This window comes from Hyaena hyaena, unplaced genomic scaffold (assembly GCF_003009895.1).
Source record: "Hyaena hyaena isolate Hyena2069 unplaced genomic scaffold, ASM300989v1 scaffold_2, whole genome shotgun sequence".
Taxonomy (NCBI): domain Eukaryota; kingdom Metazoa; phylum Chordata; class Mammalia; order Carnivora; family Hyaenidae; genus Hyaena; species Hyaena hyaena.
The window spans coordinates 5,720,282-5,735,270 of NW_024080634.1; positions in this window are offsets into that span (position 1 = coordinate 5,720,282).

Consider the following 14,989-nt stretch of genomic DNA (forward strand, 5'->3'; position numbering starts at 1 on the left):
ACGCATTCCGGGAATAAATGTTGCGTCTTGCATCTGAGTCTGCAAAGCCTCCAAAGCACACTCCTGGGTGGGCAATATGTGGCTTAGTTGTATCAGTGAGCAGGATTTAGGATGGTGGTTCCCAAGGAGTGTTTCTTGCCACGCTGTGTTCGCAGGATGACTTGTGTGAGGATGTAAATGTCAGGTGGGTCTGAGAAGAGCTGATAAGGGCAGACCTTCTCACTGCCCTTACTATGCGGCTGTGCACTGTGAACTCCTAGAAAAGTCTGTGCGTCATTTCCTAAACTCGCTTGACTAGACATCCTCTCCCGACTTTTCCAGGGAACCACCGGAAGTCAAATCACTGGCAAGTAGGCTGAGAGGTTTATAAGTCTCTTGAAAGCTTAATGGAGCAGTGATGAGCTGGAATTGCTAAAAGAAAAACCAAAAACCGAAAAAGCAATTTGATTTTCGGGAAGGTGAATGAGCACAGATAGAAGGCCAGCAGGATGTAGAGTCTGACCCCAGCAGCGTCTCAGAAAGCCCCGGGGCTGTAAAGTAACATGAAAATCCACAAAGAGCAGCTGTGAAACACACCAGGGCACTGTCGGCCCCTCAGACTGGATCTGGTTTTATGAGCACCAGATCCGAAAGGTGAGGGTTTTTTTTTTTTTTCCATATAAACTTTATGGTGTGCCTTCCTCTGTTGTCTGTGAGCTACATTCTATTTATTTTTTTTAAAGGGAAGACATAATTAAAAAAAAAAAGAGCAGGAACGCTCTGTGCATGGTAGTCACTCCATTGCATTCAACCTCCCAGCCTGCCTGGACTCAAGCTTTGTCAGCTTTGGAGCTTTGTCTCCTAATTAGGCATCAACAGTGGGGGCCAGAGGGGACAGCTTGCCCAGGACAAGGGACAGAGGTGTTTGCCTGGCCCCTACTCCTGCTTTTTTATTGTCCAGTGTCCCTGCGCATATCCAGTTCATTCTTCATTTTATCTGGTCTCCCAAAGACCTTTCTCCCGCTCAGTGGAGTGTGAGCTCAGGCCTCCCTGCCCCCAGGCTGCCTGGAGGGGTGCAGATGTGACACCTGTACGACATTTGAGTCACATGATGTCCTCATCCTTCAGAAGTTTCACCTGTGGCTACTTTAGCTCTCCTATGGACACACGTGGCTCATTGGCCCTTCCCCCCACCCTCCACACACTGCTGAAGGGCATGTCAGACCTGGCGTGGGAGCAGTATGGGTCTTCCATGGGGAAGGAGGTTCACAAACCAGGCATGTGGGAATTCCTTTACCCAGAACCCCCTGGGCTCATATCTTGGTGAAGAGTTGGAAGATTCGGCCACTCAGCCTCTTTTTAGCTTTGGACTGCCTTGCAGTGGGAGATATCGAGCGGTCCGGGAATGGGCCATCACACACACATCATCATGTACATCACACTGCCCCCAGGGGCTCCTGACGTGGGGTTGGATCCACTGTGGAGACAGCATAGAACCTTGTTTCCTAGCACTTATCAAGAAAGAGGAAGAGCTGGCTTTAAATGAAAATGGTCCTTGGACCTTGAAAGCATGCAGAGTTGTCTCAACCTTGATGTTCAGCAATTTAAGAAAATGTCTAGCTCAGGAAGCCGTCTGTTCTTATTGCCCCAAACAGCTTGGCTCTGCATTATTGCTTAGATATTTCACAAATGCCACAACCTAGGAACTAAGAATAAACTCAAGGAAGATTTGGATTCATCTTAATGATATACATGAGCAAAACTAACACGAGAAATATTGTCTAAAGAGTTAAGTGAAGATTAGATAATTCATAGTTAAAATGTTCCATGGGAAAACTTTATATAATAAAGGATGTTATGGGTTAAATTATATCCCCCCCAGGAAGATAATGTTGAAGTCCTACTATCTAGTGCCTGAGAATGTGCCTTTATCTGGAGATAAGGTCGTTGCAAATATAATTGCAGATAAGGTTGTTATAATGTAGGTAAGATGAGGTCATACTAGAGCAGGGTAGGCTTCCAAACCAGTAAGACTAGTGTTCTTTTATGCTATATCCGGATGAAAGAACTCTTAACTAGTATTTCTAAGCACGTGATGGATACTGTGTTCCTTATTAACGTACAAAGCAAATGGATCTCTTTCCTAGAAGCTGGAGGTGAGATTTTAGTACATCTTACACAAATATATAAGAATTATAAGAAAGTGATCAAGTAATAGCTTTGAAAAACCATTTCATATGCATTCAGGATGGGCCACAGTGTGGGTTTTTTGGCTCTAAAAATGATGTTTCCTTCACTACTGTTCCAAACTTTCTATAACTTTCCTGTGTCTTTTTCAGACTGGCAGGCATCTGTATTTCAAATTTATGAGGACTTCTCTGCCATCTACCCATGCTGTAGAAGAACTGCAGTCTTTCTGTGACAGGCAGAGACAGAATAATTGTATGACTAACTTATTACTACCATGGTGGTTAGGGCTTGTTCATGTCATTAAGGGATATCAATGTGAAATATCTTGCCCACATCGTAGAGAAATGACAACTTTTAGATTAAAAATTTTCCCCTCTCTTTTGGAGGACTAAAGAAAAACCCATTTTTCATAATAAGAACTGGTTTGGGGAGAAGCCTGTGTTAATACCAATAAAAACCATGGGTATGTGGTTAGATGCTTGTAAAGTCCATTTTCAACTCAGCGAGGTTGAGCAATCTATTGATTTAGTGAAAATGCCAAGTTTAAGTAACCACAGTCATAAAAATTCTAAACCTTTTCTCAGGAGGCATTATCTCTCTAATTCCAACTCACCAAATTTCATTAGAATCCATTAGAAGTACGGCAGATAAATATTTCTAAATGAAATGATCAGATTTCATTTAATAAACTACATTGGTGGTTTTGCATAGCTGTTTTTCCTGACAAGATAGTTGTCTAGATTTGCTATGTTGTTCTTTTTTCACTTTTCTTAAAAAAATTGTTTTTAATGTTTTATTTATTCCTGAGAGAGAGAAAGAGTCAACGTGAGCAGGGGAGGGTCAGAGAGAGAGGGAGACAGAATCGGAGACAGAATCTGAAACAGCCTCCGTGCTCTGAGCTGGCTGTCAGCACAGAGCCCGACGTGGGGCTCAAACCCATGAACCATGAGATGATGACCTAAGCTGAAGTTGGATGCTTAACCGACTGAGCCACCCAGGTACCCCTGTTTCTCACTTTTCAAGGTACAGGTGAATAAAAACCCATTAGACAAGAAAAATCTTAAAAAGTGAAAAGACACAGGTTACAGGATATTGTCTAAAGAGTTAAATGAAGATTAGGTGATTCAAAGTTAAAATGTTCCATGGGAAAGCTTTATATAATAAAGGATGCTATGGGTTGAATTATATCTGCCCCCCCCCCCCGGAAGATAATGTTGAAGTCCTAATATCTAGTGCCTGAGAATGTGCCTTTATCTGGAGATAAGTTCGTTGCAGATATAATTGCAGATAAGGTTGCTATAATATAGTTAAGATGAGGTCATACTAGAGTAGGATAGGCTTCCAAACCAACAAGACTAGTGTTCTTATAACAAGAAGGCCCTGTGAGGACACAGAAAAATAGGGAGGACTCCATGTGAAGAAGGAGGCAGAGATGGCAATGATGTATCTATAAGCCAAGAAATGCCAAGGTTTGCCAGCAACCACCAGAAGCTGGGAGAGAGGCATGGAATGGAGTTTTCCTCGCAGTCCTCAGAAGGAACAAGCCCTGCTGACACCTTAATTTTGGACTTCTGGTCTCCAGAACTGTAAGAAGATAAGTTTCTATTATTTTAAGCCACCTACTTTATGATGCTTTGTTACAGCAGCCCTAGGAAGCCAATACAGGGGACTAGCTGAACAGCAATATGGGGAGTTGTAGAAAAAAAGCACTCATGTCTGAATAGAAGTGGGTCCTTTCTAGAACAGGCATTGAACATAGTCTGGTAACTTCACAGTAGTTAGCTTTATGTCCCAAAGTGTAGAGGACAGAATCTATGGAGAAGGAAGAATCTGGAAGACTCTTTGTAGTTGTGGAAACTCAAGAGCAAGTGCCAACTACAGTAAGTAACCCATACAGCAATCAAATGACTCAGCCTCTCCAGATTGGAAGTGTATGAATCCACGGATCCCAGCGTGCCAGGCTTTCCCTTAGAAATCCAGTAGAGCTCAGTGGGACCTCCCTTTGGAGCTTAACATCAAAACAGAAATGAAAACAAGCCACAGAACATTGTCCTAACTCGACTGGAAACCTCCATGAATAAGATAACTCTTCCATGAAGTTTTTAAGTTTGTGAAAATGATTTATTTGGGCAATGAACTGGAAATATATTGCAGTGATTAAAAAAAAGTCAAATGAAAACATAAGACTGAGATTTACTAATGTTAAATAAAATACAGTTAAATATAATATCCAATGCTCATTCCCTGTAAATTTAGCTTTTCAAGCCCAGCTGCACAGAAGCTGTTAGTTATTAATGATAAGAATAAAAACAATCACAGCTAAATGTAGTGAGTGGCTTGTGATATGCCAAACGTGTGCTAAGTGCTTCCATTGGCATTAACTTACATAATCCTTCAAGAAATCTATTGTGTGTGTTGTTGTCTTCATTTACAGGTGAGGAAACTGAGGCTTAGGTTAAGTAACTTGTCTAAGGTCACACCTGGGCTGAATTAGGGAGACCAGTGGATATTCCTGTGATCATCCAGGTAGGGGACGCTGGCAGTGACAAAAGCAAGTGCTGAAAGTGTTTCACTGATGGGTTAGCTGTGGGGTGTGAGAGGCAGGTGTCAAACATAGTCCAAGGGTTTCTGCTTGGGCAACGGGAAGAGTGGAGTTTCCATTTATTGAGAAGGTGAAGACAGTGGGGGGTGGAAGGATCTAGGTTTGGAGGGTGGTGGGCAGAAAAGAGGAGTTTTGTTTTGGACATTTGTTTTGTTTTGAATTTGGGGTGGCTGTCACCACACAGGTGGGGACACCTGTGGTTGGATATAGAAGTGCGGAGTTCAGTGTGGAGACTGGACTGGAGAAGGCCATTTGGGACACAACAGCATAGACTTATGATTGAAAGCCATGAGGCTGGATGACAGCTGTAGACAGGGAAGGGCAGGGCCTTCCCAGTGACTTCAGGAACCTTCCAACAGCAGAAATTTGGGGATGAGGACGAGCCAAGTAGCATGGGGCACAGGGGTGGCCACGAGGGAGGAGGCAACCCAGAGTGGTGAGTGAAGACAGAGGTCCACTTCGGAGAGAGTGGTCCACCATGTCAAGTCATCAGACAAGTCAAGTAATATGAGTACTGAGAAGTGATCATTAGATTTAGCAGCATGAAGGAAATGGCAGACCCTGGTAAGCACAATTTGGGTAGAGTGATCGTAATGAGTTCAAGAGAGAATCAGGCTGGAGCACATAAGCCCAGAACACTGTTTTAAGGACTTGGACATCAAGTGCCCTCCCAAAAACTCCCAGAAACTTGTTCTTACCACTACAGTCCTCCTTCTGGGACCCCAGCCCCTCCCGAGCACTCACCCCACCTCATGTATTAATCTTGGCCAAGAAGTTACCCCACAGGACATTTATATTTTCCTCGATGGCCCCTGAAAACAAATTTCCTCCTGTCCCTGGCCCCAAAGAATAACACTTGCATTGGTAAGAATATGACTGGGTAAGCCCTTGGAGGGAGACCAGTGATATCTTCGGGCATGTGTTTTTAAAATGCTTAAGTTTCGAATTAATTGGGTCAAGTATGAAATTTCTGATTGCAGAATTCTTCATAAAGGCAAAGGCCTCGCAGATGAAATAGCGTGTGGTGTTTCTAGCTTAGTCTTCAGACATAATACAAAGGGCCATGTTGTGCTTTTTCTCTGAGGAGTACAGGGCTCTATAGGTTACCTTTGCCTGTTCTCAGGACTGGGTACATCATCTGCAGAAGGCAGTGCAAAATGAAAATGTGGGGCCCCCTGTTCAAAAATCATGAAGAATTTCAAGATGGCGACCACAGTACATCAAACCAGCATGGGCCTCTCCTGAGGGTGGGATCCTGTGGGACCTGTTACAGATGGAGCCAGAAACTGGACATTGAGATTTTTCCCTCTTTAAACCCATGAGTACATTTAGGTGAGACCTTGAAAGGAACAGGAGACACTTTTGTAGTGTTCTGCAGAATAAAAAAATACGTTTCATATATTTATTTTTTCTTCATTTAAGTGTAGCCTGCTGTACGTACTTGCCAAGGAGGAGCCTTTCGAAAACAAAGCTATTGCTGGTCTCCTGTGCCCAAGAGTGGCCTCCAGTGGAAACAGACCTGTCGTTCTAAATGTTTTCACTTCCCTCTTGTTCTAGGGAAGCTGTCGGTGTGCGTGGTGTGGGTGTGCACCTCCCAGAGTGGGAGAGGGAGCAGCCACTTCTTCTCAGAGGCTCTACTCCAAGCCCCCAAGATCTGGCAGGCCCCCCAGCCCCTAGAGAGAAGTGGCCGGAGAGCCTGAGTCCCTGCTACTCCGTGTTCCTTCTAGAGTGCTGCTTCCAGGGTCGCCCACACGGGAGGCTCTTGGAGAGCAAGCCCTGGTGCCCTCCCCAAGAACGGCCCCCAGTGGAAAATTCCCGGTGTGTTATTACTGTTGGCAACCCGGGGCCAAGAACCGTGGCCCTGGCAGCCATCTGTCCCGCAAACAGAGTGAGGAATATGAAGATCAGCTGGAGGGAGGAATGTTTGAGCTTAAAAGCGCCAAGAATCACTCCTGAACTGGCAAGATTGACCGTCTGCATTTTAAAAAAGACATCGGAAGGAGCCTTGAAAACAGGCTTTTAGACTTCTTGTTCTTGTGTAAGGGAAGACAGTCTCTGATAGAAGGGAATGAGTCTTTTCAGAACAAAAACGGACATTCAGTTGTATTGAGTTTTATCTACAAACAAAAATCTAACTGGAAAACAAGTATTTATAGTAACATCTTCACAGTACCAAAGGACGAATCTGTATTTCTTTCCTTTTTTACAGATTTCTCTGTAGAGGCTTAAAAAGCACTGATCCCTTTGTAAATGCGGGTAAGTAAAACACAGTCAGCTTAAGAGAGTTTTGCAAAGCAGATGGTGCCAGATAGGAATGGAGGCTGGCCTCAGGTCTGAGTAATTTCGAGCAACCAGCAACCAGCAACATGACTCACCTGGCTGTCTGCATCCTAACAGCTGCTTCCCAGAGCTGTCTAGAAGATGCTAAGATAATATACGTAAAAGCCCGCAAGCCCTGTAAGGATGCCCAGCATATGCAAGGCCTGTGCTGCTGAAGATTTGTCATCATGACGGATAAATCCATGCCTGACTCCACTGTAGCCGTGACCCTGGCACCCGGGCTGAGCCCAGACCTGGCGCTGTGTCACTGGGGCACGGAACAATGGGGCTCTTTTCTGGTTTCCCAGCACTTCCCAACTAAACCGAGCGATTAAGAGATTTGGGACCTTGAAAACTACAGGAACGAAATCTCTTGGTGGGAATGTGCAACCAAAAAAGCCAGTGTCCTGAGTGACTCCACGGTTTGGGGACCCTGGCAGGGCACTAATCCCAGATCCCTTTCTACTTTGCCTGTGGCCCTCCCAGCAGGCTTCGGGAAGACCGCCCATTCTGGGAAGGCCACGGCAGCTGCTGGGGATGTGGGGTTCAAGGTAGTTGAGGGATTAACTCACGGATCAGATTGCCCGGAATCCCCCCCGCTTTTACCCTTATTAAGAGAGATCTATAACTTTCCTGCCCCTTCTCCCATGCCAGTCCCATGCCAGTGTGTGTGTGAGCTGGCAGGAGGGGTGTGGGCTGTGGGGAGTTTCAGGCTCCCAAGCCTGGAAACTTCGAGTGCCCTGCCTGGCCCTCTTTGCAGGAGAAACAAGCCTGTCACAGTGCAAAGGGTCAGTGACAGCGAGCTCAAGCTGACGCCACTTTGAAACACTCAACAGTTTAGTCTTGGCTCCCAGACCCGGCAGGGTCTTTTTGGGATGAAAGAGTTCTTCCCAAACACTCAGGGACGGGATCTTGTCCTTCCTGCTCCCTAGGCACCCAGCTGCCCTCACACTCAGCTGCTGGGCTCCCCAGGGGTCCCCGGCCCACCGCAGCTGCCCTTCTGCAAGGGGGACATTGAGCGTGTCGCCCGGAGAACCCTTGCCTGCCCACAGCTCTGGTAGGTGGGGCCTCACAGCTCTGAGACAAATGACTGTCAACCCCAAACCCTCCGGCGCAGAGCTTCACCCCAAACTCACATGCCTTTGCGTCCCATCTGCTTCCTGGGGTCCCTCGCCTGTGGGGCTGCTCTGGACCCTGGCTGGGGGCCAGCCTGCATGACACAGGACTCCACAAGGATGCTGCTGCCCTCCCGTCTTCCCTCTTCCTCCAGCTGCAAGCTTCAACGCCGGAGTATTTGAGAGAAAAGTGCTACCTTGCTCTTTGAGAAGGGCCTGCGTGGGCATGTGTGTCATTGGTTGGATGGTTCGCTGCCCCATGCACGATATGAGTTGCTGGGCAAAGGCGGACATTCAGGACCAACCAGAAATGTCATTTCTGCATTTTGGAAAAATGCCCGATAACGTCTGCACATAGTCATCTGCTCCCTAAGACACCCTCTAGTGATTCTCTAGGGCTAGCGGGATAAAGCCTTGACTGACAAGCCCAGTGCTGAGGGCCACCCACTGCCAGCCCAGCCTGCCTGCCCACACTCCCTGCGCTGGGCCCACTGACTGTGCACTGCTCTGCATCCTTATTCATGGCTCCGTGGCGAATGGCCTGATTCCTGCCCAGGAACCCCTCCTGTTGCCCTGCTGCCCAGCCTGCTCTGGGCGGGTCACCTAGCAGCTGTCCCCACACTGCTTCGGACTTTGATCATATTGAGCAACTTGAGTTTCTCAATTTGCAGACTGCTGTGCTCTGGTTGCAAATCATTGAATTTTGACCAATGTACAACCATGGTGGGGTTTGGTTTTTTTTGGGGGGTACAAAGGTAGATACGGGCAGTTAGGAGAGGTCTGTTGGTAGAGTACGGAGCTGGGTGGGCTGTGGGGCGCTGCATGGAAGGAGGGACGATGTGTTTACAAGTTGGAGATGAGGGACCAGGTGAAATGTGAAGCCAGTGCCAAAAGAAGATGGTGGCTTTCTTGGGCTGTACGGGGAGTTTGCCCGGAGAGCTCAGCAGGGCCGAGCATAGTTCTGAAAGTTAGGACAGGACCCGAGGGTGGCCGTGGGAACCGGACTGTGCTGGGAATGCTTCTCTGGGTGGGCTGCTGGTCGTTCTCGGGCACAGAACTGCCAAGAACCACAATTTAACTTGATCCCTGTGTCTTGTCCCTTATTGATTCTATCGGGATGGTCCAAGGGCAGGAATTTGGCACTTTGGGTAGCACTTAAAGACAGTGAAGGGGGGCACCTGGATGGCTCAGTCCCTGAAGCGTCCGGCTCTTGATTTCGGCTCAGGTCATGATCTCACAGTTTGTGAGTTCAAGCCCTATATTGGGCTCTGTGCTGGGGTGCAGAACCTGCTTGGGATCCTCTCTCCCTCTTTTTCCCTCTCTCTCTGCACCTCTCCCTGTTCCTGCTCTCTCTCTCTCTCAAAATAAATTAATTTACAAAACATTCAAAAAAAGATTGAAGGAATTCAGCGGCGGGCAAATGCCCCTTGAGCATGGACCAGAAACCAAATCCCTATGTCTCGGGCAATGGGATGGTGACGGCAGAGAGGGTGTCTTGTGGAAGTGCTGGGAGCTTGGAGTGGTTTAGAAATGTCTGTTAGTGATGAATGGATCAAGAAGATGTGGTTTATCTATACCATGGAATACTACATGGCAATGAGAAAGAATGGAATCTGGCCACGTGTAGCAACGTGGATGGACCTTGAGGGTGTTATGCTGAGCGAAATAAGTCAGGCAGAGAAGGACAAATATCATATGTTTGCACGTATAGGAGGCTTAGGAGGAACTTGACGGAGGAACAAGGGGGAGAAGGGGGGAAATGGTGGGGGAAAGGGAGAGAGGCAAACCATGAGAGACTCTTGAATGCTGACAAAAACTGCAAAAACTGAGGACTGATGGATGTGGGGGGGAGGAGGGATGGGCACGGAAGAGGGCACTTGTGGGGATGAGCACTGAGTGTTATGTGGAAACGAATTTGACAATAAACTATTTGTAAAAAAAAAAACATAAATAAAAAAGAAATGTCTGTTAGTTATTACTGATTGAGGATTGACCCACAACCCAAATCCACAAAGCCTTTTAATCTCTTCTCTAGAAGTAACCGTTGTAAACAAAATCTCTAGTTCAGAGCCACTCGTAGGTCCAGAGCCTCTTCTATTTAGTAAATATCATCTGTAGTAAAATGCACCTGCACAATCCATAATTTTATGCTGGGAATTCGGGGGGATGATTTTTATACTTTTGTATTTGGGGGAGATTTGGCTACAAGTAGTACATTTAATTTACAACTGCCTTTGATTTCTTGGCATTGATTATGTACTTTTGGGAAATTCTGCAAAGATGGAGAAAACGCAAACCCCAAATTGTTTCAAAAGATTATAATATTTTTATAATATGACATTTAACCATCCACGAAGTGGACATTATGTTATGCTTTGTAGACTTTCATTAAGCCTTTATTAACCTTGGTTTTTCTCTGGAACAGTTCATTCCTGTTCTGGGCTAAAGTGTGAAGGCTCCCAGGACCTGGCCCAGGCCTGTGGCTCCTGAAGGACAAATGAGCCTTTCCTGGGCCAGAAGGCAAAGTTACAGGCACACTGTGTAACTCAATCTATGTATAAAGGTATTGATTCATTTTTTTTCATTTATTAAATATGTGAGCAACAGGGTGCTTGGTGAGCAACATGTGAGCAACAGGGTGCTTGGTGAGCGAGACAGACACTGCTCCTGCCCCCTCAGAGTTTGGGGGTCACAGGCACGCAGAGCCAGCTGCACCAGGGACAATTGGCATGCAGGGAGGTTAGGCTTGGGGGCTCCAGCTCTCCTTTCCCACCCACAACCCTCATTCTCGTTTCTTCTACCTGCCATCAAAGTCCACTTTTGGATTCTTTTTTAAAGTTCTCAGGTGCAAATGACTCATAATGGCTTAACATTTTATCACACCCAAGAGGTATTTTTAAATCTAAGGTATAAAGATTTAATAGTGAAATTTCAAACACGAACCAGGATGCAAAGGAGAACTGGGGAAAAGAAGATCTTGAGCATTTTCCTAACACTCCTAAAATCATTCCATTGAGTTAGGGTGACCTCTGTCCTTGTGGATATGATAGAAGCCAGTAGATACTTCACATTAGATGGATGGTTGCATGGATGGATGGATAGATGGATGTATGGGTGGATGGATGATGGATGGATGGATGGATGGATGGATGGATGGACGGATAAATGGGCAGATGGATGGATGATGGATGGATAGATGGATGGATGGGCAGATGAATATATCACCTTTATTCTGCTCTCAATTGGTCTTTGAAGCTTGATTCTTTTTTTTTTTTTTTTTTTTTGATTCCTCATAGAGCTGGGCTAGGGTCTGACACACATTAGAAAGTTGGTAAAAAGTTTAATGAAAGGGAGGGTATATATAACAATTTAATGAAAGGGAGGCTATATATGTAAGGGCCGTGGTTTGGGGTTTGGGCTCCTTTTGGGTGTGCAGTTAGAAGACTCTCAGCTCTCTTCCTGGGGGTAAAGGCCATTGCAAAACTTGACCTTGCTCAATTTATTGACAGCATGTCTAGTCAAAGCCATTAGATTCCCATAAAATCTGTTGTTCTAGGTTTCATGTTAACTTGTCAGAGGCCTGGCTTTGGTGGATTTCTCATATCAGCAGTAATGATAACAAAATGATCCTGAACACTGACTTAGCACCCACTGTGTGGCACATTACACATATTTAGCACATTACATATATTTAAAATAGCCTTTTGCTTTATTAGGCACTACTGTTAATACCATTTAATGGATGGGGAAATGGAGGCTTCAAGGAGGTAAATGGCCTGCCCAATGTTATCCAGCTTTAAGTGGCAGAGGCAGGACTTGAACCCAGGCAGACTGGTCTCAGTGTCTGGGCTCATATCCCTATGTATATAAATCACATCTCTGAAATGGGCTAGCAGCTGTTGGGCTCCTGTCGCACAGGAGAGTTTTTGTCTCTCTTTCACAGAGAGGGCTCTTGTGGGCGCCAGGTTGTTATGGTGCTGGTTTAGGGTCCTTTTGGGGTACTGGCATTGAATATGGTATTATCTGGAGAGGGACAGGCTTGGTGGAGGAAGCTCCCTCCCTGCCTTCTCTTTGTTCTTTTTTGAGAGAGAGAGAGAGAAGTGGGGGAGGGAGATAGCATGAGCAGGGGAGGGGCAGAGAGAGAGAGAGACATAGAATTTGAAGCAGACTCCAGGCTCTGAGCTGTTGGCACAGAGCCTGACGTGGGGCTTGAACTCACGAACCATTGAGATCATGACCTGAGCCAAAGTCAGAAGCTCAACTGACTGAACCACCCAGGCGTCCTCCCCCCACCCCCCCACCCCAGTGTGTGCTTTTATCCTGGAAGACTTGGTAGATCTTAGTTCAAGCGGGCTTCTCTGGTGTTTTCTGAACATAAATATTTTGGCTAATGCTGGTCACTTGGTATGAAATGAGAAATTTCTGAAATTTAAGCAGCACATCTATGAGACATGACCTCACCTTTTTTTAACCTAGTGCCCATAATTTAGCTGAGAGCAATCTCAGCAACACACATTTCAACATGATCCTGTATTTACTAATTGCTCTTTCATACTCTGGACACAGGGAGATTTAACCTTTTGGATGAAATAGATACTAGTAACTTCATAAGCAGAGTGCCCAGAGATTATCTGATAAGTGACAGCCAAAGAACTATGTCTTAAATATTAAGAGATCACCAGAGTTGAAATAGGAAACTCAGATATCTGTACATCCATGTTCGTAGCAGTGTTATTCACAGTAGCCAAAAGGTGGAAACAACCCAGTTGCTCACTGATGGATGCGTGCAGGGAAAGCAAAATGAAGTCTATCTGTGCAATGGAGTACTATTTACAATTTGGAACACGCTACAACACAGATGAACCCTTGAAGACGTTAGGCTAAGTGAAATAAGACAGTCAGGAGAGTCCAATATTACATGATTCTACTTATGTAAGGTCCCTAAAGGAGTCCTGTTCATAGAGACAGAAAGTAGAACAGTGGTTACCGGGGGCGGGGGAGGGGGAATGGGGAGTCAGAGTTTAATGGGAACAGATTTCTGTTTGGGAGGAGAACCTAGTTCTCAAGACGGACGGTGGTGATGGCTGTACAATGTGAATGTATTTAATGCCATAAACTAGACAATTAAAGATGATTAACATGGTAAGTTTTATATTATGTGTATTTTACCACAATGAAAGGCGTACGCATGGGCGCGCGCACACACACACACACACACACACACACAAAATGTGCGTCTTATACTAGCCATTCTGAGTGGGAATGCCCCATCCAATGTGATCTTGCAGTAGCCCTTTGGTTTACGTGCAAGGAGTTTCATTGGAATAAATATTCTCAGATATGAACCCAAACAACACTTTCCTCTTGTCTCTATTCTAGATAATTCTGAGGGCCAAATGCCAAATCCAGACCCTGGCCCTCCTGGGAGGACTAAGGACGATCAGAGGCGGCCTCCCTGCAGTGAGCCCTTCTGTCCTCCAGGGTGCGCTGTGGGAAGTCCCCACTCAGCCTGGTGCAGGCGTCTGGACTACCACAGGAAGAGGCGGCCATGCAGCCCCATTGCCGCACCAGGTGGACAGCGGAGCGTCAGGTGGGGCCTGCAAAGACAGCCAGGTCATCCACTTGCCATTCTGGACGCGCCTACCCTGGATTCCCCCTAACTGCTGCCCCCTCGCTGCGCAGAAAGTGATGTGGGTGTCACACCTCCGGGTTTCCGACGCCTTCTAATTTACTAAGTGCTTGCACACAGACTATCATCTAATCATACAGACAACTCTGTGACGCATTCGTTATCAAGTCCAGGCATCTCGTCCAGTCCTCACAGCTGGTCGTAGAAAAACCTGGGCCACTGACCCAAGCTTAAGTTCCTTCCTCCCTAGGCTGTCAGAATAAGTCAGAAAAGGCAGTGATGCCGAGCAAGTGGGTTCAGGGTGGAGCTCTGTAGGCGGGCACTGAACGCTCGGTCAAGATTTGGTGAGTGAATAAGGGTGGGTCTCCAGCCCGGTTTTCAGAAAAACTTTGCCCTCCAATTCCATTCCTGGCTTACATCCATTGCAGCTGAGAGACCAGCATGGCCTTGCTGGGTCCTAGCTTAAAATGCTCTCAAAGTATCTCAGTTGCCACAGATCAGGCAGCATGTGGATGAGAAGGTCAGGCTCTCAAGACACACTCAGACACCATCAGGCCCTTTTTCAAAGGGAGAGGAATCCTCTGAATATTCAGTTTGCTAAGCACAGAGCAATGTATTTGTGCCCTGATGGACTTGCCTCACAGTCTCCTTTCTAAAGTTTGTGCCCTCAAATAAAGCACTTTAATCTCCACCTTTAGCTCAAGAATCTCCCCTCTTTGATCAGAGGCCCCTTCCATAAAAAGGGTAACCAGAAAAGAAGAAAGAACACCCAAAGCTTGCAAAACCAGAGCAGCGAGGAATATAATATGTTTCAGAAAGTCAACGAAAATAAGAAAGGAGCCCAATGTCAAACTTAACACCATCATTTTAATTTCCAAGTGCTTTTGGGTTTTTTCATGTTGGTTTCATGGAAATTTATGTTTGCGGAGAGTGCTGTATTTGCTACAGGGTCTTGCTGTGTTCATTTCGCGCGGTAATAAAAACCATCTGCCCGAAATCCTTTTTGGAACAAGAAAGGGTATAAACAAATAAGCAAAGGGGCATCAATGGCCAGGGGAAGGGCTACTCCAGAAGCCAGGAGTGTGGGTAAGCCTGGAGCAAATGCCACAGGCTAGTGTATGCAGGCGCTCCTACCTTCAGAAGGTATGTGTAAGG